Source organism: Electrona antarctica (genome assembly GCF_951216825.1).
Source record: "Electrona antarctica genome assembly, chromosome: 21".
NCBI lineage: Eukaryota > Metazoa > Chordata > Actinopteri > Myctophiformes > Myctophidae > Electrona > Electrona antarctica.
In genome coordinates, this window is record NC_136802.1 from 9616897 (window position 1) to 9626829 (window position 9933).

Here is a 9933-nt window from a genome sequence, read left to right on the forward strand (position 1 = left end):
TGAAGATCAACTTATTAGGCTAATGTAAATAGTGTGTGAAAGAAGCGTGTCGATCGCACCGTGCCGTTGTTTGTAGTAGTAGTAGAATGCATTGACTCATTTGACTGCTTGTTGTGGTTGTCAGCACTGCAGCACACACACACACACACACACACAGCTGGAAGGATTATGCATGGGCTGGCATGGCACGCGCTCCGGCAATGCGATCCATGTGGCGCGCGCACGCACGCACACAGTCACACACACACACACACACACACACACACACTGACACACACCCTCCTCAACTTGTAGCAGTGGGTTGTGCCCAGTGCCCGCATAGCTTACACATTATAACACATACCGCCACCAGGACCCCGTGCGTCTGTTTCTCTCTCTATTTAGGCTATACTGCGACTTAATTGCGTTTTGTTTCTTTGCGCAGACAGACACAAACAGTTCTCTGATCAGAGTTTCGCTATCAAATGGGCGTTTCGGGTCTGGTGATGTAATGCATTTGCATCTCAGAGAGCACATTCCGAAATTATTACTGTAGTGTAGCAGCATCGCGCCACTGAGAGAGAGATAGTCGAACATGGTGGTGGGACTCTTCAAGCTGTGAACTGAAGGTAGGGCATAAGTAATGTGTGTCTGTTTTGTTATTTCCTCTTTTGGATTGTTTTATTATTACGCATGCATGTTTTAGTTGATGTTTCACAACCTGTGTGCTGCTCCTGCAAGTTCTGCCATGCCAAACAAACATACCCATGCAGATGCAGGGAGTTATTTCACAATTAAGTAATAATAGCCTACACAACAGCAAAAGTTATCCACGGGTCGGGATCTTTTATGCAAGTTGAAACGCTAACGCCTGGTCTAATTGCACGCCTATAGCCTAGCTATGATGACAGGATATGATGTGCTATTATCATGTGAAAACCGAAAACCGCACCAGCCTCCCCTATTATCACTAGACTAGAGAATCAGATATTTGCTTGCTTGCACCATAAACATGGCATGAATGACAGTATTGGCTATATAAAGCAAACCAGCTGGTGTTTTCTTGTTTCCTCCCCTGGAAAACTATATAGCCAAGGCTACTCAACCAAGACTCCAGGCTCAACAGCTGTTTGTGTGTGTGTGTGGCTGTATGAAACTATATGGGGGCTTTATTCCCTCCCCCTGCTCTCCTAGTGCAGTGCCAGCTGAAGAGCCTATCTATATGGTATGTTGCCAAGAAAGCAGCACATCAGTGCATTGTTGGCTTGACAAATAAACTACCTAGTCTTTCAATCAAGTGTATTCACTTCACTGCCAAACCAAATCAGCCACAATTACATGGTGTGTAATTATGGAGCCTAATGTCACTCATGGATAATAGCAGGATAATAATAGGATAGCCAACATAATCCCGGTTTAATAATGCTTAAGTTTTGGTGGGAAAATATTATTTTCTTAACATCTTTGTTGCTTGTTGTGCTTCTCTGTACCATATCTTTGGTTAAAAGTGTACCATGCATACATGCAGTGTACTCCCTGGTTGTGTCACGCCTCTGTGAGCTGCCCTGAAGGATGGGGAGATGGCTTGTATTATGTATTTATTTTGTGCATATATATTTTTTTTTCTTAATGAACCTCTATTAAGGCTACACGTATACTGATGTAGTGGGTTTGTGGTGGGTTTGAGTTGGGGGAGGACGAGCCTTTATGTGTATGTGCTAATTGTTTGTTTTGTACTGTATTGTTCTTTATATGTTGTGCCTTGCGGACCCCCTTGAAAACGAGTTGCTGCAACTCAAGGGACTTATCCTCTAGCGAACTATACAAATGAATAAACTATATTATATATGTTCTTTATCTTAACGTGTGTAATGGTGAGGAGATGAGGCCAAGCCAAGGTGCAACAGTGACTTGAACAAATTAAATTCACTGCCAAGTTTCAATTAAGAAACAAACAATAAAAAATAATTGATTGTACGATTTTCTTTCAATAAATCCCGAGGCCCTATACCACGTACCGCACATGCTCTAAATCAGTGGTTCTCAGTGGTTCACCTGAATGATCATTAGAGCAATTACGCAAACTTTCTCCCAGACTCCCTCCCCAGTCAGAGTTATAGGAGTTTGAATGAAGGTAGAGTTATGTGCAGCGTGTAATTTGTATGTAAATGTGCAGGGGCTTCATTTAACTGACTAGACTTTTTTTTTAAAATATTTTAAAAGAAAAAATGTCTCTCACACTTATGCCAGTGTGCCAGCGATCACCCTCTCCTGTGCCAATGTTATACTGGGTTCCAGCTTGATTCTCTGTGTTCCACGGATTGTATTGTCACTGCGCTACTCAGTCTGGCCAGCAGGCAGAAAACTCGCATTTCATAACGTCACCTGTTACATTGTTGCTGATACATCATCAGCCAGCGCCACTCTATCCATGCTTCTCACTGTTGAAAAAATTACGCCACTCGACACTCGAGAGTAAAATCCTATATACGTACATGAATTTGATTCAGTAGTCCGACGGCTGTGTGGGGTGAGTTTAGTGAACGATAACGGGACGTTGCAGGGCAACGCATTGATACAACGTCAAACTGGTGTTTTCCCCCCAACCCGCACCGCACAGACCCTTCCGAAGCCACGGGTCCACTTCACCCTTTTGCATGTCCCGCCAACCCTAGAGATAGGACCCTTTCCAGACTGAGTAGCGAAGTGACAAAACAAATCCATGGAACGCAGCGATTCAGGCTGGAACCCAGGCTGAATGTTGGCACCCGTGCCTAAGGTTGCCTAGGCACATTGTGGTAATGACAATGAGGTGTTGGGTGAAATCAGCCCTCAGCTATTCCTTCAAGAAATACTGTGAGGGGATGGGGAGGGAAGCCTCGCTCCCCTCCTCCCCATCTCCTCCCCTTACTGGGCAGGGCTTTTCTTACCCCTCCCCTACTGGGCGGGGTTTTTCCTTTTCTTTTACAGCATGAGCTGGGCGTGTTATAATGTAGTAGACTCTGGAAAAGCATTCCAGCAGCCAGCTCGTAGCATGGCTCGTTATAGGCAATAGACTTTCAATCCATACTGTACCTCCTGGGTTCAAATCCTGCCCATGCCATCATTTTTGCGGATAAAGTAAAGTTTACTTTAGTCCGACATGCGTTGCGTCGTGCTTGCGGTTATGTTTAGGTTTGGGGTAGGGTTAGTAATAGTAATGTCCGACATACAGTACATGTTCACCCGTGGCTGGATGGATGCATGGCCCCAACAACTTGTATTTTAAAGCCCAACACACACCGTCTGTGAACGCTGCGCGTCAAAACAGCCGCCGCCGTTATTTTCAATGAACCTATCCCACACCGCCGTTGTCAGACGCGCGTTCACGCCTCGCCTGACGCTCCGATACGCCGCTGTTCTATTTTCCAGGCGTTGCCGCGCGGCCTCCATCCGGGAATCCGTGGGCGTGGCTGGCCAGCCGCGCGGTAGCGCGCCGCGTCCTGTGGGTGTTGCTGTGCGGCTATGACGCGCGGCAATACTGTGCCGCGTCGCTGCGCACCCGCCTCACAGACGGTGTGTGTTGGGCTTTGCAGATATGGCTTGGGGCTGAAAACACCAACAATGAGTGCAGGGCCGCCTTCTCGGTATTGTCTCGATTTTGTGCCACAGGGTGATGAATAAAACAAAAGAGAGGTAGAAAAACCCCCCAAAAAACCTCTAGCACACTTTGTTTCCAATCAATCTGCCGCTCTGGCACCCTCATTACCCGCTGTCTGGAGATATGTGCTGGGTCCGTCTGACATGCTGCGGCTTGGAGGTGATTGTCTCCCCTCGACCACATAGTGGCGGGGGGGATTATAGCCTATAGGAGATCTCTGTGAGTGTTGGGGCTCTCTTGATTATTCGGCCTAGTGGCTGCAGGCAGTCATGCCGCCAATCATTTATCCGACCCAGACGGATTTTATACATGCGAGTCATGTCTGGCTGCTTCCAACAGCTCATCATCACATCCTTGTGGGAGAGAAGGAGAGGAGTTTAAAAGATCTTCTCCAGAGAAGTTTCACAGCAGCAGGGTCCACCTGAGGTCACGCCGTGGCTCCATGTGGTGAGGCTGGTTTGAAGAGAGCCATGAAGCACACTGTTGAACCATGGCACTTAGCCAGCATCTGTTGCTCTGAATTGGAATATAGGGGAAATTCAGAGCCAATCTGATAAGTCGGCAATAGAATCACATAACGGCAGCCTACTGTGCCACTCAACGAATGTGTTGCCAGCAAAGCACGGATCAATTAGTACAAAGTCCAATATGTCAGATCATCAGATGGTGCTTTATCCAATAGCCGTTAGCTCACAGCAGCACTCTCCATGCCCTGTGTCAATTCCCATGTCCTGACAAGTGAGTGGTGTTTAACTTGAAAAATACAGGATTTGGAGCATTCAGAATGCTATATTTGCATTGTTAGTGTAGCAAATCTTTTGAAAGGCCATTTCAGAGTGCTTTTTCTCTCTTCACATTCTATTCTTTGGCCTTGGTTTGGTGATGTTGCGGGCATCTTACAGTAGATTCAGAACACTAACAGATGTAGAAGATAAAAAGGTTAAAGAACACTCTCCTTCTCCTCTATTGCTGCAGTGCCACTATCACGTTAGGCCTCGGTCACACACACACACGCCCTTGACATTTAACATCACTTCCAACACCTGCAGTGACGCCCCCTTACACCGCAGCCCGCCCCAGTGTGACACTTGTTAGGACAGTCAAGCCGTAATTGGATCCTTTTGTGAAGAGAGCTGATTTATGCCGAAAGGCGGAGCGGTAAATATCAAGGTTGAAGAACCGGGCTAATTATTAACAAGAAGAGAAGTGGACTATAGTAGAGAGATGAGAAGAGCCGGTTTGGGGGGATTATATATAGCTCACAGGAGAGGAAAATATAAGTAATGGACTCTTTTTCACAGTGGTCATTTTGACAGCTTCAGGTAATTATAAGGACATTGATTGGTGTGGGTTTCATTTAGTTGTTACTGTGCACCAGAATGTGCCTGGTACCGTCAACTTCATTCTGGCACACAGAACATTTTATATTATGGAACGCACCCAAAATTAATATTAGTCCCAATACTTGATTCTGATTGGCTGGTTACCGTCACGTGACCGCTGTAAATTTCACCGATAACCCACACCTTCAATCACTTTATATCATTCGCAGCTGATTCCGCATCTCTGTAGCTGTACTGGGAAGGGGAGCGCTTGATTGCTGTACGAACCCATGCCGTGCGGGCGTCTAAGCACCGCCCGGCTCATATGACTGTGAATGTGTGGCTCCAGGCAGCCCCGTAAAGACATCAAGCACTATTCTCACGTCACATAGTCTACTTGCCGTAAAATACCCGATAACCTGAGACCTCTCGTGGCTTATTGCTTAATTATTACCCTCTGCTGCATTTACCTGTCAAAATGAACACACAGCTAATTTCATTTTGCAAAAGAGACTCGGAGTAGAGTCGCTGCCTGGAAAGGAGCCAGCCTAGGTGGTTCGGGCATCTGGTTAGGATGCCCTCGAGGCACGTCCCACTGGGAGGAGACCCCCGGGGCAGACCAAGGCGCAGATGGAGGGGTCACATCGACTCACTGGCCTTGGAAAGCCTCGGGATCCCCCAGGAGGAAGTTACTAATGTTGCTATGGAGTATGGAAGTCTGGAGCTCTCTGGTGGAGCTGTTGCCCCCCGCAACCCGACTACGGATAAGCGGTTGAAGGTGGATGGATGGATGGAATGAGCACATAGTGAAAATGATAGAGAACAGCTGTTCAGACAGCCACTGGTTGCACTGTATTCCCCTGCCTTCTCTCTCTCTCTCTCTCTCTCTCTCTCTCTCTCTCTCTCTCTCTCTCTCTCTCTCTCTCTCTCTCTCTCTCTCTCTCTCTCTCTCTCTCTCTCTCTCTCTCTCTCTCTCTCACACACACACACACCCACGTTCCATTAGAGGCCAGAGATCGCTGTGTAATCTCAACCTGTCAGTGTCTCTCATGAGGGAGGGAGGGCAATGGGGAGAGAGAGAGAGAGAGAGGTATAGAGCGAGGTAGAGGAGTAGTTGCATGCATTTTGAAAGAGGGGAATGAAAGGCCATGCATCAAACAGCTGGATTGGAATGTAATCATCCTGGGACAGCCGGACAGGTCATGTTAGTTGAAGCACAGGCTGATGCATCAGGGTGACTATTGATCGTAATGATGATGATGATTGCGAGCCAGTGATTTGTAGGTTGTTTGTTGGCATGCATTACTTACTTTCTCTAATCCATTGAGACCTGAGACAAATGTAATCTAAATCATGACAGTTTTCTGGAAAAAAAACCCTATGTTTCTATATCAGTGGTTCTCAGACTATTTCATGGTGTCAAGGACGCCAAAAATTATATGTAATTGGGTCGCCGACCCCCATCTGAAAATATGTTGTTCCTGGGACCTCCCCAGAAGCAAAGATTTGAGTTAAAAACGTTCGCCGTGAAAGAATATATATTCAATGATTTGCACTCATTTTCACGATTTTTTTCAAAAATAGCAGATTGACAAGCTCGTAGCGCGGCACCGAGTGCCGCGCTACGAGCTTGTAGATCTGCTATTTTTCAACAGTTAATGTTTAAAATAATGGTTAAAGTGGTTAAAACAAAGCCATGAGGCGACACAGATCCGTCCCCAGGTCTAAATGGGCTAAGGAAGTTAGGATAAAAAACGAGAAACAAAAAAGAGAAAATAAATGGGTATCGTGATGCACCTGCACAGGAAAAGATCTTTGGTTTTATACACCACACTGGTTTCCAGTATGTGACCAGTTTGTTATTTATACCGACTGTAAACTGTTATTGTGTTACGCTGCAGTGTTTATCGTGTTGAGAAGGAGACGTGCATACAGTGTAGAGGGGTTTTCAACAGGGGGTCCGCGGACCACTTGGTGGCCCCTGGAAGTATCGCATGTGGTCCCTGACCAATTTTCTGGAAATGTCTTTCCACTATAGTTGAGAAACAGTGAACTGAATGACCTGTTGACCTATGATGAACGTCCGTGTAGTCATGTAGTCAATCAGACGCAGTGGCCTTGTGGTTAGAGTGTCCGCCTTGAAACTGGGAGGTCGGGGGTTCGATCCCTGGCCGGGTCATACCAAAGACTGTAAAAATGGGACCCAATGCCTTCCTTGCTTGGCACTCAGCATCAAATGGTTGGATTGGGGAGGTCAAATCAAGAACAAATTTCACTGCGGTAACGTGTGTGACTAAAGAAATTCAATAGAATTTGAATCTCAAGAGGGGGGAAATTCACCGGATTGTTTGTTTGGGGAGTCAATATTATTAGGACATTATTAGTAGTCAATGAGAATGGACCATTGGTTGGAAACAGTGGGAGGTACAGTATCCACATGGGATGCATATAGCCTCGGTACCAGGCTTTCATTTTCGTCGGCGCAAAAAATGAAAGCCTGGAGGAACGCATTGGCTGCTCTGGTCTAGAAGTGAGAGTCAATACTTCAGGGTGGGTGTCGCAGGTTGATTCTATAAATCAGGGTGGTGGTCCCTCGTTCACAATCACTTGAAAACCCCTGATGTAGTGCATGTAACTATGTATCGTTGGGTGGGCTTTCATCACCTAGTCCAGGGGTTCTCAACGTTTTTTGGCTGGGGACCCCCGGAAATGCTTTGGCCATGTATCGCGACCCACGCCCTTTGCCCCTCCCCACGCCTCTCCCCCCCTCCCCACCCCAATCCCCCCTCCCCACCCCAATCCAAACTGACTGCAAAAATATCCTTAATAATAGAGAAAATATATCATAAATGAATACTGAAACCAGATATAATCATTTAGGAAATGTATGCATGTACTATGTGTACTATGTAAACTCTTCAGGTGGTCCAGCTGTTTAATGGAAGGAAAACAAACATGACTGAATTTGCGTTTTGCGTCTTAGTTTATATATAGACTATACGGTGGTGGTGGTTGGTTTGGTGGCGCATGTGAAATTCCACAGGAGTTAGTCAGAAAACACAGCTTTGGTATTTGACTGGGGTGGGTGAATATAACTGCTGCTGCAACGGTGTGCAAATAAAATACGCTTTCAAATTCCTGAGGGTTTTGTGGGTGAAACTGTGAGCTTCTCTTCATGCAAAATTGTTATCTATAGAAAACAGGAACTTGCCTTCACCTGCACCTCTCTGCTGCCACAGAGCTGGTAGTTGGAGCAGTGGTTCTCAAAGTAGGGTCCGGGGACCCCCAGGGGTCCTTGAGGGAGTTCCAGGGGGTCTCCAGCTAAATGATAGTTTGGAACCAAATGGACCCTTATGGGTCTGTAACTCTGAGTTTTCCATTTGTACACTCTGAGTTAAATTAACATTGATTTTACAATATAAATTGGGGTCTCAGAGATGGAAAGGCCATTAAATGGGGGTCCGTAGCCTAATGCATGTCAAACTGGGGGTCCTATACAATCACTGCTAGACCTCTTCTCTAATGGGGGTCCCTGTCATGTCTTCAAATGGGGGTCCGCGGGATAATAAGAGTCAATTTGGGGGTCCTTGACATGAAGAAGTTTGAGAACCTCTGATGTGGAGCATGTGAGACTGACTGTGGCTGTCAGTGCATGGTGGAAAAAACTACTCACATGTTTTAAGTAAAAGTATGAATACTGCAATATAGAAATACTCTGTTCCGGAATTCAAAATGTACTTAAGTACTGGCATCATTTAGACCTGAGCTCGATTCTACAAAATGTCTTCTAAGTCATGACAGTTTTCATGATTTAGAAGAAAAACCTATGTTTCTATGTCAGTGGTGCTCAACCTTTTTTATGTCAAGGACCCCCAGAATTATATGTATTTGGTCGCCGACCGCCATCTGAAAATATGTTGTTCCAGGGACCCGGGACCCCCCAGAAGCAAAGCTATGAATTAAAACGTTAACTCTGAAAGAATATATATTCAAAGATTTGTGCCACATTTTTACGATTTTTCAAAAATAGCAGACCTACAAGCTCTATCTCACTCGGTGCCACGCTATGAGCTTGTAGATCTGCTATTTTTCAATAGCTAAAGTATAACATAATGCTTTAAATAAAACACCAAAAGGGGTTCCTGCCCAAAATGGGTTAAAGTACCGAAAGTAAAAGTAATGAATGCCAACTCGGTCATGTAATCCAATTACCTTCCGTTACTTTGTGAAACCCGGGGGTAAAGAGAAGGGTGAATTAGCACCGTTTAGCTACAACTATGACGTTCACTGTGTAAAATAATGTTCATACATCCATGGTTTAACCACTTCCACCCTCTATAGTCTATACTTAGTGAAACAGACCTTAGGTTGGCTGCGCTTGTTTCCTTCTACACCAGAAATAACAGATCTGCAAGCTCACAACGTGTTGCGTTACAACAACTCTGTGAGCTTGTAGACTTGCTATATATTTCTGGCAAATGTTCCAATAAATGAAGGCCGCTGCAAAAGGCCTTCACCCACTTCACACTACACTCAACAATGATCACAAACCATTTTAAACATTTATTCCGATGCTTTATAGCTGCCACTTTCCTTTTGTAAAAACCAGAGTGCTGTTCATTTAAAATATGATTAGCTGCTTGTAACGTTGTCATATTTACATATACACACACGCTCTGGAATAAGAGTCTGCTTAAAACGACTAAATTGTAAAATATTCCCTCTGGCTGACACCCTACGATCCTGGGTAACAACAGGAAGTGCATGAGTCTCCTGATTTCAGCAATGCAGATAGACAGAAATGTACCCCCCGCCACCCCCCCCCCCCCCCCACCCCCCCCTCGCTCTCTCACTCACTCACTCACTCACTCACTCACTCACTCACTCACATACACACACACACACACACACACACACACACACACGCCCTGAAGTGTTTTTGTGGAGTGCCTCTTCGTCTGTTACACAATGCACTTCATCACATGCTCTCAC

At 45.6% G+C, this 9933-nt stretch overlaps 1 protein-coding gene across 1 annotated transcript in view; it reads left to right on the top strand.

Annotated features, from left to right (window-relative positions):
• The first annotated feature begins 452 nt into the window (after positions 1-452).
• LOC306913739 (RAS guanyl-releasing protein 2-like) overlaps positions 453-9933 on the top strand; it is a 68041-nt gene continuing 58560 nt past the window's right edge. Inside the window, exon 1 of the mRNA XM_079490552.1 lies at positions 453-608. The gene's annotated coding sequence lies outside the window, so the exon portion shown is untranslated. The remainder of the gene's footprint in view (positions 609-9933) is intronic.